This window comes from Labrus bergylta, chromosome 21 (assembly GCF_963930695.1).
Source record: "Labrus bergylta chromosome 21, fLabBer1.1, whole genome shotgun sequence".
In the NCBI taxonomy this organism is placed as follows: Eukaryota; Metazoa; Chordata; class Actinopteri; order Labriformes; family Labridae; genus Labrus; species Labrus bergylta.
In genome coordinates, this window is record NC_089215.1 from 5,890,731 (window position 1) to 5,903,499 (window position 12,769).

Sequence of the window (12,769 nt, forward strand, 5' to 3'; positions counted from 1 at the left end):
TTTATAACTCTCTCCTCTGTGCAGACTCTGAATATTCTCTGCAGGCTTTCTGAAGACACAATGACGTTTGTATCATTTCAATTTCATTTATTTAAATGAATGTTTTGAAGATACTCTTGATGCTTTATTGATACTAAACTGTTTTCTTTAACACCAAAAGTGTTCTTTATTGTGTTCAGATAATGTTGATGTAACAGGACAGCCAGTTAGCTCCCCCCCCCCTGAAAGAAAGAGAGGAAGAGGAGAAGGATGGACGACTGATGTTCCCATTACTACTCTGTTCATTTGAGCCCTGGAGGAGAATAGAAAAGCTGTAATAGACCACTGTACATTTGTGAAGGGACGAGAAGAGGTGAGTACTAATAGTTTGGGTCTGCCCAGAGGAGGAAACATTAGAAAATAAGAGGAACATTTCATTTCACACACTCCATGTACAGTACAGTTAATGTCTTCAAGCAGGTGTAGGAATTTATTGTTTTTTTATGTTATGAGTCTGCTAGAAAAATGTGATCCAAATCTCCTGCGGGTGAGAAATTAATTGCCTTTTTTCTCACATCTCTGATATCCCGTTCAGAGACGAGACACGACTGGAAGACAGATGAAAGGCGTCTTGAAGGACGACGATTCAAGCGATACTGTCAAACCTTTCTGATTGGCTTGACAAGTAGCTCTTGAGGGGCCACATACACCTGAGAGTGGATCGTATTCATGAAGAAAAAAAAAAAGGCTTTCCATGTCAGTCAGTCAGTGTGCAGACAGCGCTTTTAAAGCGGGAGGTGTCGAGGTCAAACAGCTTCAAACCATTTATTATTTTTAGAGGCAATTATGCAGAAATGTTTATTTCCGTTTGTAGTAAGTGGATCTGTTGAATGACTCACTTTCATGGCCTTGTCAAAGCATAAATGAAAAACAATGTAGACATAAAGACTTGTTAAAAAAAGAGACCAAAGGGTGATCATCAGAAATAGTTCAGATTGTGTGATAAGCTCAAAAAACAAAACTACAGCAGGAACAATGTGGGGCAAATAAAATGTGTTTTTATTTCATCACTGATGAGTGTGGGTCAAAAAAAAAAAAAACTTCTGTTGTGAAGCTTGATCCAAAGATGACTGGACTAGCTGAAGGTCTTGGAGACATTTCACTTCTCCTCCGTAGTTCGAAACTATCTGGTGGATGGAGCTAGACATTTTTGTGAAGCCAATGTTTAAAGGAGCAATATGTAACTCTGACATGTAGTGTTTAAAATGGGTACTGCAATCCAAATTCAAAACACTCCTACCTATAGTAGAACCTCCTGCCTGTGCACACACAGGTTGCCATGTCGCAGACAATGAAGCTTCAGTGTTTAGCCAGCACTACATCGGTCTTGAAACCTCTCTGCTTTCTAACCTCTGTCCATTTTTTAAAAGCATCTCCAATATTTATTTTATATTTATAGGATTTTTTCCCCGTGCATTATTAGTTACTACACTCAAAGCTAATGATCCTATGTGAGGGTTGGAACTCAGATCAATGGATGAATTTGAAGCTTTTCCTTTTGGCTCAGCTTCATCACAAAGGTGCAGTCCAACTCCTACATTCCTAAAGGTCCCAGTCTAATGAGGCAAACATCACAATGTCATCTGCATAAAGCCGACATGCAACATTTGTGTTACTTATGCAATCCAAAAGTTTAAAACTTTAGCCAAACATTTAATTTCCAATACTTAAATAGTGGTAAATAATGGACAAATTGAGTGATTATTTTAATCTTTGACAATCTTTGTTTAGTCTTCAATATATATTTAATTGATCTCAATGATTGTTCTCTACTGCCATGTTGGACTTAACTTATCATTAGATTTCAGCTTGCTTTAAAGGAATGATGGCTAATGGTAAATGGACCTGGACTTGTATCGCGCTTCTCTACTTTTCTCACCTCTCAAAGCTTTTTACACTACATTTCACATTCACCCATTCACATACTGATGGCAGAGGCTGCTATACTTGACGTGCCCAATTGCCTACCAGTACTATTTCATACATTTGCATTCTCACAGTGCTGGCTTTGGTCTTGCCCAAGGACACTTCAACATGTGATTGCAGGAGCTGGGGACAGAACCCCCAACCTACAGCTTGAGAGAGAACCAGCTCCACGACAGAGCCACAGCCTTTAGTTTTTCATGCCCAAAAAAACATCACAACAAACGAGGACACACAAACACACATACACACACTTTGGTTTAACATACTTTTAAGGCACTGACGTTTATTCTCTCCCTGGACTGTTAACCTGAACTTAACCCCAATTACTAACCTTAACCTGACAATTAAGACAGAAACCACTTTACATTCTGCTGAATGTAGCAGCAGTCAAATTCAAATGGGGACACTGATTTTGTACCCAATTAGACATGCTGTCCCCAGACAACTGGTTATAATAACTCTAAAGAAAGCGCACACACATGCACATACATAATCTTATACAGAAATGTCCAGGTGTATCATAGGAACCCTCCTGGGCAGGGTTTAGTTTGACTTTCATTTTCTAGCTATTGCACAGACCTATTTTTTTTTCCTTTTTGTTCCTGAGGTTGGAGGGCACAAGAGATGGTGGAGGGATGTAGAGCATGAAGCCATTAAAGTGGGTTTGGGAGTCTCACTGACAGTCTACAAAGCTCACAGAGATATTCATTTCCTCTCCTACTACCATCTACTCTCTCACAGAAACAACATGTATTCCTGCTGTTTGTACAGAGGTAAGCTGAATTAAATATGAATACAGCACAAGTTTGATTATTTGACTTTAATAATTGTGTGTCTTGAAATATTTTTAAGGGCTGGATATTTGTCCTTACGAGAAATTGTTGAACTTCTGTCTTTTTGTTCAGTTAACTTGCAGATTCAGCATTTTAATCAGCAGCAGCAGTCATCTTGGTTGTTGATGAAAATGCCTCAACTGTATGCAATCGTGCCAAATATAATATGAGTGGAATTGGCCTAACCCGTTTAAAGTCAGATTCAAACTCGTCTCCACCACAGCATGAAGTTGCATAACTATACCACCATAAGTTACATGTTGGCAAAACTACAGAGATGTTTTCTCTTCAATCTGTTTTAGAGCAGTTTTAATGAGGTGGTGCTGTTGCTGTTTCTCTCTCTTTTTCTTGACCCTCTCTTCCTTTTTAGGGGGGGGAAAAGCAAAACACACACCTGAAATTCCAATCTTCTTTTAGCTCTGTTTGGTCCCTACAGACAGACTGCTGGGGAAAATGTTCAGCTCTTTAATGTGCTCTACTGTTTGGTAGCCTACCTAGGTACAGTGCTTCTGTGAGAGCTTTTTAAAAAAAAATTTGAGAGCTGATGGTCTGTGGATCTTTGGTGATTGGGTTGATGTGAGAAGTCATTTTGATTACTGTAAAACTTCAAATAGAAGCACATTCCAATTGAAGGCCCAGTCCCTTTCACAAGCCTGGTGCTACCACACGTTTTGCCAAAAAAAATGCAGGTCTCAATTAGACGCCCACAGAAAAAATAAAGCTGTCAACATCTGTCAAACAACAGAGATATAAACCCATATAAATAAGATTTCTGGATAAGTCTTTTCTTTACTTAATTCCTTGGGAAGAAGTAAAAAAAAGTCAGAGGAAATAAACAAGAAGACGGCCTCTGAAAGATCCCCAGACATAGCCGCAGTGAATAATGTGATTACAGTGAATTAAAGAGTATTAAATGCTGTGCTGCAATTACTCCCTTACTGTGCGAGTCTTTGTAATAGATGAATATATCAGGATTTATTTAAAACGCAGCGAAGCGAATGGCTCTCTCATCAGAAATAAAATCAGCATGAATAAATCAGGCGACAGGGAAGTGGAGTCGGGTTGCCAAAAAATGACAAAAGCCTGCTCGCGGGACATTAATCGATAGAAGCAGCATCCATTTTTTCGATCCACTGTTGATTAACAAGAGAAGGGCAGCAGACGATGAGCGATTTCAGATGAGAAAAATCGCTTTGTGCGTTTGTCTGGTTGGGGTTTTAAAGTCTTTTTCACTCTCAATTGCTCACCAACATTCTCCGTTCATTCACTGTATGTCTCTCTTTTGTTCTGTTTGCTTTCCTTCTTCAGCGAGTTTGATCCACTTGAAGTCCCCCTCTGTCCGCTCGCCCTCTCTCTCTCTCTCTATCCCCTGTTGTTTCTAATCGGCCCCTGTTATCAGCGTGTTGTTGTATCAGGTTAGCGGTCGATTGGTGTGAGGTGACAGCAGACAGGTAAGGATGAATGGAGTCCTGGCGGAGGCGGCGATTCGGGCACGGATCACTGGGCGCTGCTAATTCAGGCATAAACAGATTCAAAAAGCATGCAAAGGGACTAATGAAGCATGGCTGATTGGACAGTGCAGACAGTCCCTCTGCAGAAATACACACACCAGTGATATCAGGCAGACGCATGCACACAGTCAAAGGCATTTAGACATATGAAAGGCTGTGAAAGTGTGCACTTCTACAGAGGAGTGTGTTGATCTGTCAGTGCGTCACAGACGACATGTGTACAGCTGTCTCTCTCTCCACCTTCCTCCTCTCATCTTTTTGCTTTCACTGCCGTCCCCTTCATTCTTTCTACTTTATATTTTTTCTTCTCTCTTTATTTTCACCTTTCTTTATTTATTTTATTTCCTTTTCCTTTATCTCCTTACCTGTCCCTTTTCATTTTTCCTTTCATTTTCTTTATTTTAATTTGCTTTCTGCTCGTTTTTTCATTCATTTCCTTTTCTCTTCTTTACTTTCTTCTTCCTTTCCTTCCCTATTGTATGCTTCTGTCCTTTCTCCTTCCTCATGTATTCTTGTTACCTTCCTCCCTTCTTTCCTCTCATTTTGTCCTCCTCTCTGCCTTTCATTCATCATCCACATATGTTTTTCCTTCTTTCTTCTTATTAAAACTTGTTCCTTTCCCCTTTTTCAATCTCACTCCATCCCTCCTCCATTTTCCTTTTTTAAGTCCTAGACCTAGACACTCCCCATTGTCTGTGCTCCTCTTTTCTTTTTCACCTTTTCTCATATTCTCCCTCTCTTCCAGCCTGAGCGTTCCCCCTCTCTCTACCACCTTTCCAGTCCTTGTTTCCTCTCCTCTTATTACACCTGAACAAGTGTGTGCTCTCCTGATGGTGATCTCTCTCCCCCGAGCGCTGACAGGTACTCACGTCCTCGCCTCGCCCCGACGACTCAGACAGAGTAATCAGAGAGTCTTCTTCCCTCTGTGAATGAACGAGCTTAGATAAACAGAGAGGGGAACCAAACCATGCAAGTGAATAGGTGAGAACATGCGGACATGTGAGTGTAAGGAAAGTAAAAAAACAACTTCTGTGTGTTAGAGAGATTAAAGCCTAACCAGGAGGGACAAAGACACAAAATGACTTGAGTCTACGTCTCTTTTAATGACTCAAAGGAAATTGAACGTGGAGTAAAGTAGATTTTTTTTTTTTTTTTTACACATCAGTACGTGTCCTTGTTAAGGAACAAAAAGTCTGCATATATGAAGTAGAGCACCTGTTGAAACTGACCTCACTACGCTGCTTAAATCCGAAAATGTGTCTGGCTGTCTGTGTTTCGACCTTCCTTTCGCAGTGAGCCTGACAATAGCGCTGCATGAGAACACACAGCTTCCTCATTCATTTGTATGAGGCCTCTGTGTTTGCACAGCAGGGACGCCGATACAGAGGCTCACCCGGAAAAAAAAAAAATGATTTGCAACACAGCAAAGCATCATCCTTCAGAATCACAGAAGATGCCACGCTGATAAATCAAACATCATCGCTTGCATTTTTTAATCTTGTACAATTATCTGTGCAACTAAATGACCTGTAGTGTCTATCTTCAAGGGAAACAAGTGAGACGTCAGACGTTTTGTTCCAGCAACTTCAAAGTTAAATTTGGTTTGAATTACAGATCAATGTGGAGTGCTTTGGAATTTGGTAAATTATCACTCAGTGTTAGTTAAATATATTATCAACTGAGAATCTGTTCTGTGGATGACGTAAAAAAGGCTGTTTCAGAAAGACGCTGTAAATCACTTCATCTGACAACAAGCAGCAACCTCTGGTGTTGCTTGTCGCTGATGTGGAAGTGCAAAGTCCTGCAGTTTGTCGAGTGTCCACTTGAGACTGGCTCCAAAATCCCCTTAAGTCACATACACACCACATCCAGACATGACAGCTTTCAGTACATAAGAGGTGATAAGAAGAGGTCAATTCTTACACAAGCATGAGTGTTTGAATGTGTGTTTGACTATATGAGTGTGAGTGTGTGTGTGTGTGTGTGAGTGACTGTGTATGTATGTGTGTGTATGACTGTATATGTGACTATATGTGACTGACTGTGTGTATGTGTGTGATTGTGTGTATGACTGTATGTGTGTGTTACTGTGTGTGACTCTGTATGACTGTATGTGTGTGACTGTATGTGTGTGGTAGTGTGTATGACTGTATGTGTATGACTATGTGTATGACTGTGTGTGTGAGTGTGTGATAGTGTGTATGACTGTATGTGTGTGGCTGTATGTGTGTGTTACTGTGTGTATGACTATATGTGTGTGTGTGTGATAGTGTGTATGACTGTATGTGTGTGACTATGTGTGTGTTACTGTGTGTATGACTGTATGTGTATGACTGTATGTGTGTGTGACTGTATGTGTGTGATTGTGTGTAAGACTGTATGTGTGCGTGGCTGTATGTGTGTGTTACTGTGTGTATGACTGTATGTGTAAGACTGTATGTGTGTGTGACTGTATGTGTGTGATTGTGTGTAAGACTGTATGTGTGTGTGGCTGTATGTGTGTGTTACTGTGTGTATGACTGTATGTGTGTGTGTGATAGTGTGTATGAATGTATGTGTGTGTGACTGTGTGTGTTACTGTGTGTATGACTGTATGTGTAAGACTGTATGTGTGTGATTGTGTGTATGACTGTATGTGTGTGTGACTGTATGTGTGTGATTGTGTGTGTGTGTGACTGTGGGAGAGAGAGATATCAGAGCAGACTCGATAAATGGAGACAAGTTTGCACTTAAAGGGAGCCGATAAGACGGTACCTTATCTGAGTCAGCACAAACCACCTCTGACAACACAGATAGAATTTTCAACCTGTGACTGTGTGTGTGTGTGTGTGTGTGTGTGTGTGTGTGTGTGTGCGTGCGTGCGTGTGTGTGTGTGTAGTGAGAGGTGAGATAGAGAGGTAAGATAGTATCACTGCTTTAAGAGACAGGTTATTTTTCCAGAGTGAGTTTCAGGCCTGTGGTTTGAACACCACCTCTCCCTCCTTCTCAGTTTGTCTTTAAACCACACACAGACACACTCCTGCAACTTAGTTTGAATCAGGTCAGCTGGTTCAAGTCCACACTGAGCCGGCCAAATCGCAAAACAAATGAAAAAAAAAGAAACAGTGAGCTTCACTCTATACTTTTTTAGGTTACTGTCGTCAAGAAAAAAGGTTTGACGTAGGCTTTTTATTTGCAAGATGAGGTAATTTGGTAAAAGTACAGCCTACATCTTTATACGTTTTGACCAGGATTTCAAAAGCTGCAAATAGATTGAATGTGAGGTCCACCTTAATATTCTCACAGGGCAGTTTAACACTTTCACAGAGTATATGATGAATCAACACATTAGGGAGGCTGCACGGTGAGAATGTATGTGAAAAGTCACAGGTCTCTGCAGCAGAGAATGACCCCTGTGGTGGACTGTGTGCACTTAACATTGATACATGAGGGAAGAATTTCATAACCACTCTTTGTGTTATATTTTTAAGAGTATGAATCCTGGTGTCCTGAGGAACACATAGTGCAACAGAAAAATCAACGTCAAACCCGGAGGTTAAGAGTGTTTTAGGTTGATTTTAGACCCGCTGAAACGCCGGAGTTTGTATTTTGAGCTTCTGTGTCGGTTTCAGCAAGAAAACAACCCAACAGATTTCCCCCTGCCTTTTATTGACTGATACCTGAAAAACCTATCAAGAATAAGGACGAGTAGAGAGAGTGTATCAGTGTGTGTGTGTGTGCGATGAAGGTCGCTGCGTCCAGGTACCCACTGGGTTGGAATCATCATTCCAAATTTCTAATAGTCGCTGCTTCCATGCTTGTTTCCTTGGGTGAAAAAACTGAAATGGACTTTTCTCAACTCAGAATATATCAGGACTTTTTTTCTTCTTACTATTTTCTTCTCTGATCTATCGGTACTCTTTAAGCGCCGCCTCACCAGACTCGTATAGTTTGTCTGCGAACACAATTCATCATCTGCCTGTTGACTGCACCCACAATTTTCTTCTACTGGGTCAATGGATTTCATTGTTTCTTTTTTTCTTGCTCCAACACTGTCCTCGTATATGATACTTTAAGCTGCAATAATATATTTGTTGGTCACTTCTGGGCCACAAAAGACAGGCATGTATCAATCTATACATTGAGATAGCGAGGGTCTGTGCTAACCTACACACCAAAGTAGTCACAAAATTTTTTCGCCGAAAGCAGACGGCAACGACTGAGTCTGTACAATTCAGATTAAACCACAGAAGAAGAAGAAGAAAAGGAAAACAGCAGGCAAGGGTTGGTCACACCAATAAGCAGATCCAGACACGCAAGCAAAGAGATAATAATATATAGGGAACACAAACACAAAGAAACTCTTGGAATATTTGAGACACGCAACACAGACATGCTAGCACAAGGAGAGAAACAAAAATACAAATACAAAACATAGTTTAGGCTAGTCAGGTATGTGAAATCTGACTGCTAGACGTCACTGTAGCTTAACAGACAATTAATTTACTGCTAAAAGGGAAAGAAATAAAGAGATTAAGGGGAAAGAAGACAGAACAGCTAGCTAGCAGGATAGCTATCGAAGGGAAAATTATACAAACTGAGTAGAGAGCATGAGGCTAGCAAGCTGAAGGCTAGTGACAAAGAGCTAACACTTAGACTTAGACTTAGACTTAGACTTTCTTTATTGTCATTCAAACTTAGATAAGAACGAAATTTCGTTGCATTTGGCCCATTGTAGTGCAGGATAAAAACAGCAGCATGTATTTACATATAAAAAATAAATGTATTATTATTATTATTTTTTTTTAATTATTATTATTATTATTATTATTTTTTAATTATTATTATTATTTTTATTTATTTTTTTATTTTTTTATTTTTTTTATTATTATTTATTATTATTATTATTATTATTTTTTTAACAGGATTGATAACAGGATCAATGCCAGCAGGCTGAGGTGCAGAAAGAACGATATCAAGCTGTATTGTAGGTGAGATTGGATGCTAGAAGGCTGAGGTACGAACTGGAAACTAGCAAGCTGATGCTAACTGCTCTGGCTGATTGGGAGCCATCAGACTGGAGGCTACTAGGACGGGGACACAGGCTAAGGTAACTTGAATCATTACTAAGAGAAAAATGTTCTACTGTGCCCAAGTCAGACGAATAGCTTTTTGCGCAAATATTCAAATACCTTCACATTTTCGTGCATATAAGGCCTGAAATCAGTTTTTAATAGTTCATCAAAACATGGAGCGACTGGGTCCTTTACAGGCCAGTTTGTGATTTCACATATGGTGAAAACAACACGGGCGAGGAAACAAAAGCACACTGTAACAGCATTACAGAGTTGGTGAAGTTCTATGGGTTCACTGAAAATAGTAGTGACACAAAGCTTACCGAACGGTGAGGAAGACAAGGGTGGAACCAGACAGCAAATCCAAAACACACAATTCCAAAGGGTGAGACCAAAAGCCGGCCGAGATCATGAAAACTAGCTAGACCACTAACTTTTATAGAAACTACTAGAAGATTTGAAATGGAGGACAAAGAAAAAGTGGACTAGAAAATAATCAAACACAGGGGAAGTATACAGGCAAGGTGAGCTAACAATACACAGGTGAAACAAATTACAGGCAGACAACACACAGGTAAAAAGTGCAGGAAGTGAGGTGAGTGACACAAAATAAAACAGGAAATGATTAAATGATTATATAGCCTATACATGACTAAAGGAGTTGGACAAGACGTTATACAACCATGGTCATCAGCTATATAGTTGCAGACTGTAGCTGACAGCTTTTTTTCTGTTCTGGGTGATTAACCATCGTAACTCAGATTAAATCTGAAAGACAAAAATGTCTTTAAATTAATTTGAAACTTTTCAGTAATTCTCAACTTAATTTAGTGTATTCTCACAAACAACTTAATTTTGTCTTTTGCCCTGCAGTCTCATAATTCTTTTTTTTAACGTGGATACGCTGATGTGCCTGTATATATCACACAGTACTTCTCGGGCTGGGGGATTGGGGGGGGCATGACACTGCTCATTGGAACACTGGACTTCCTCCCCCACAGCAAGGTGCCAACTAAGAAGCAAACCCTTCCAGTTGTCTATACTCATAATTGTGAATACTAAAATAAATAAAGTCAGTCTGCAAACTCTGCTGCTAAAGCTGCTCCATTTCCAACTGAGAATCCATCACCCACTGATGTGCTAAAACAGGTCAACAACTCTGAAAACAACAGGTCTCCCTTTATAACATCCTAAATAACAACTGTCTCTGTTCTCTTCCCATTTGGTGTTCTTCTGTTACGATATCAGAGGGCTCAAAAGTCATTTTAAACTGGGCAGGAAACGACTCAGGACGGGCTGAAGATCTGGCAGATAATACGGCTGCTCTTGGCTACTGGGTCAGTAGGGTGGGTCTGGTTAATTAGAGGGCTATGGTGTTGGCATCAGTAGCATACAATGTGTTTGTATGCATGTGTGTATGTGTCTGTTTGGCAGCCCGGAGGATGTCTGTTCACTCTCTGTGACAATATGGTGTGTGTGTGTGTGTATATGTGTGCCATGGCTTTGTTTTATCGTGTGGTTCTGTTAATTTGTCAAAGTAATCATTGCCAAAAACCCCCTTGGAGCCGTCACCTTGGAAGGACAAGAGAAGAGGCAGCTGCGTGAGCTTTACGGTGTCGCTCACAGAACGTCAGAGGGACGACACATGCTAATCACAGCTCCAAGTTTCATTTAACAACCTACAGCCTGTTCTCACGCAGAGATGAAGACTTTCTAAAGCCAGGCAAAGTGGGAAATGACTTGGGTCCTCTGTGTTTCTAGTTTCCTCTGCGTCCTTAGACTGATGACATATAAGATGTGTGCACCCAACACAGACCATCTTGAGCTACATTGAAATTACACCATGGAAACCCGTGTCTCTGGATTGGAGTCAGTGGTCTAACAGGTAGTCAGTGGTCTAACAGGTATGTGATAGTCTGAAAGGAATGACAAACATGGCTTATCAACCTGAAGTCAAGGGAATGATGCAAAGGTGAATTTTGAGAATCATATAATTTTCAGCTTTTTTTTTTTTTTTTGCAAAGAAAATTACAACATTTTCATACCATACACAGGACGGGGTCGGAAACTGAGTCATTTGGCCAGACATCTTGTATAGGGTCAAGATGTGATATTTAAGGATTTGAGCCTTGTTGAGTTAAAGTATGATCTGACCTGCTCAAAGGTGATTGGCTACCATTGGACTATACCCTTAATACAAACCAAAACGCTTCCTTTGTCCCCCAGCTGTAAATTCAGCATTCATATGCTAGATAGATTTTCTCTCACAAATTTGTGGTACATTAAGATGATTTGTAGGAGACCCGGTTCGATTCTTCAGTCATTTGCCCTTTTTAAACACCATGCATCCATCCTGTTCCATACAGGCTTTTAGGGCCATGTCACTGTTGCAGCAGACTCAGCCAGTTGGCTCAGATTTCCTACTGCCCAACAAGATTTTCTAGCTCATTCTGCTTTAGGCTGATGCAATCCCAAACCAGACAAGATATATAATCCCTCCAAGATGTTTTGAACTAAGGTTCTCCAAGTTCCATTTGGAAATGTCTGCAAAAACCACCAAAGAAAGGCCATCAAGAGTCTCCTGGTCAGATGCCGAAATTTCAACAAGGGACTTCAAGAGGTAGATGCAGTAACTGAGGATGTCTGAGCTCCTTACCCAATTTTTATGGCTGACAAAAAAAACAGTTGAGATGACCTCAGACCTGCAAGTGCCGACCCTCACCCCAATCACTTCAAGATGCAACTCTCAGGTGGCCAGACCGGGCACTTTCCTCCCCACAGTTTGTGCCCTGTGATCCTGTCCATGAAAACCACAGACAGAATTGGTGATAAGAGATCACGGGGCTGAGGTCAGCATCCACCAAGAACACATCCACAGCTCTCACTTTGGTTGTAAAAGGATTAGATGTCTCATTGTAATAGAACCTGTACCCCAAACTCGCTCAGTTACCTGCACAGGACTCTGAGAAGGACACCAACGCAGGCCTTCTCTGAATCTGCAAACCTACATGGGTAGAACGTGAGTCCGCTGTTCCACAGCCAGTAAAGATTGTGATTTTATTTTTTCTTTACCTGATGTTCAAAAGTCGGCTTTTTCCTGGGGGAAAAAAAATCTCCCTGTATTCTGAGTAGTGTGATACCGCACACCTTCTAGTTCCCCTTTTGAAAACCTCAAAAATTGTTTCAGAGTAATGCCATAGGAGTTTGGTTCTGATTAAATTGTTTAAACAAGGAACAGAAAAAGTATTGTTTTTCTTGCTTAAATGCAAAAGCATTGACAAAAGCATCGACTTGTTAATTAAGATACAATCTGTCTCATTAAGTCACTTAGCTTCTGGTTAAAAAATCCTGACAGCCGAAATGTTTCACTTTACACCCAGAACAAATCATTTACATAAAAGCATTT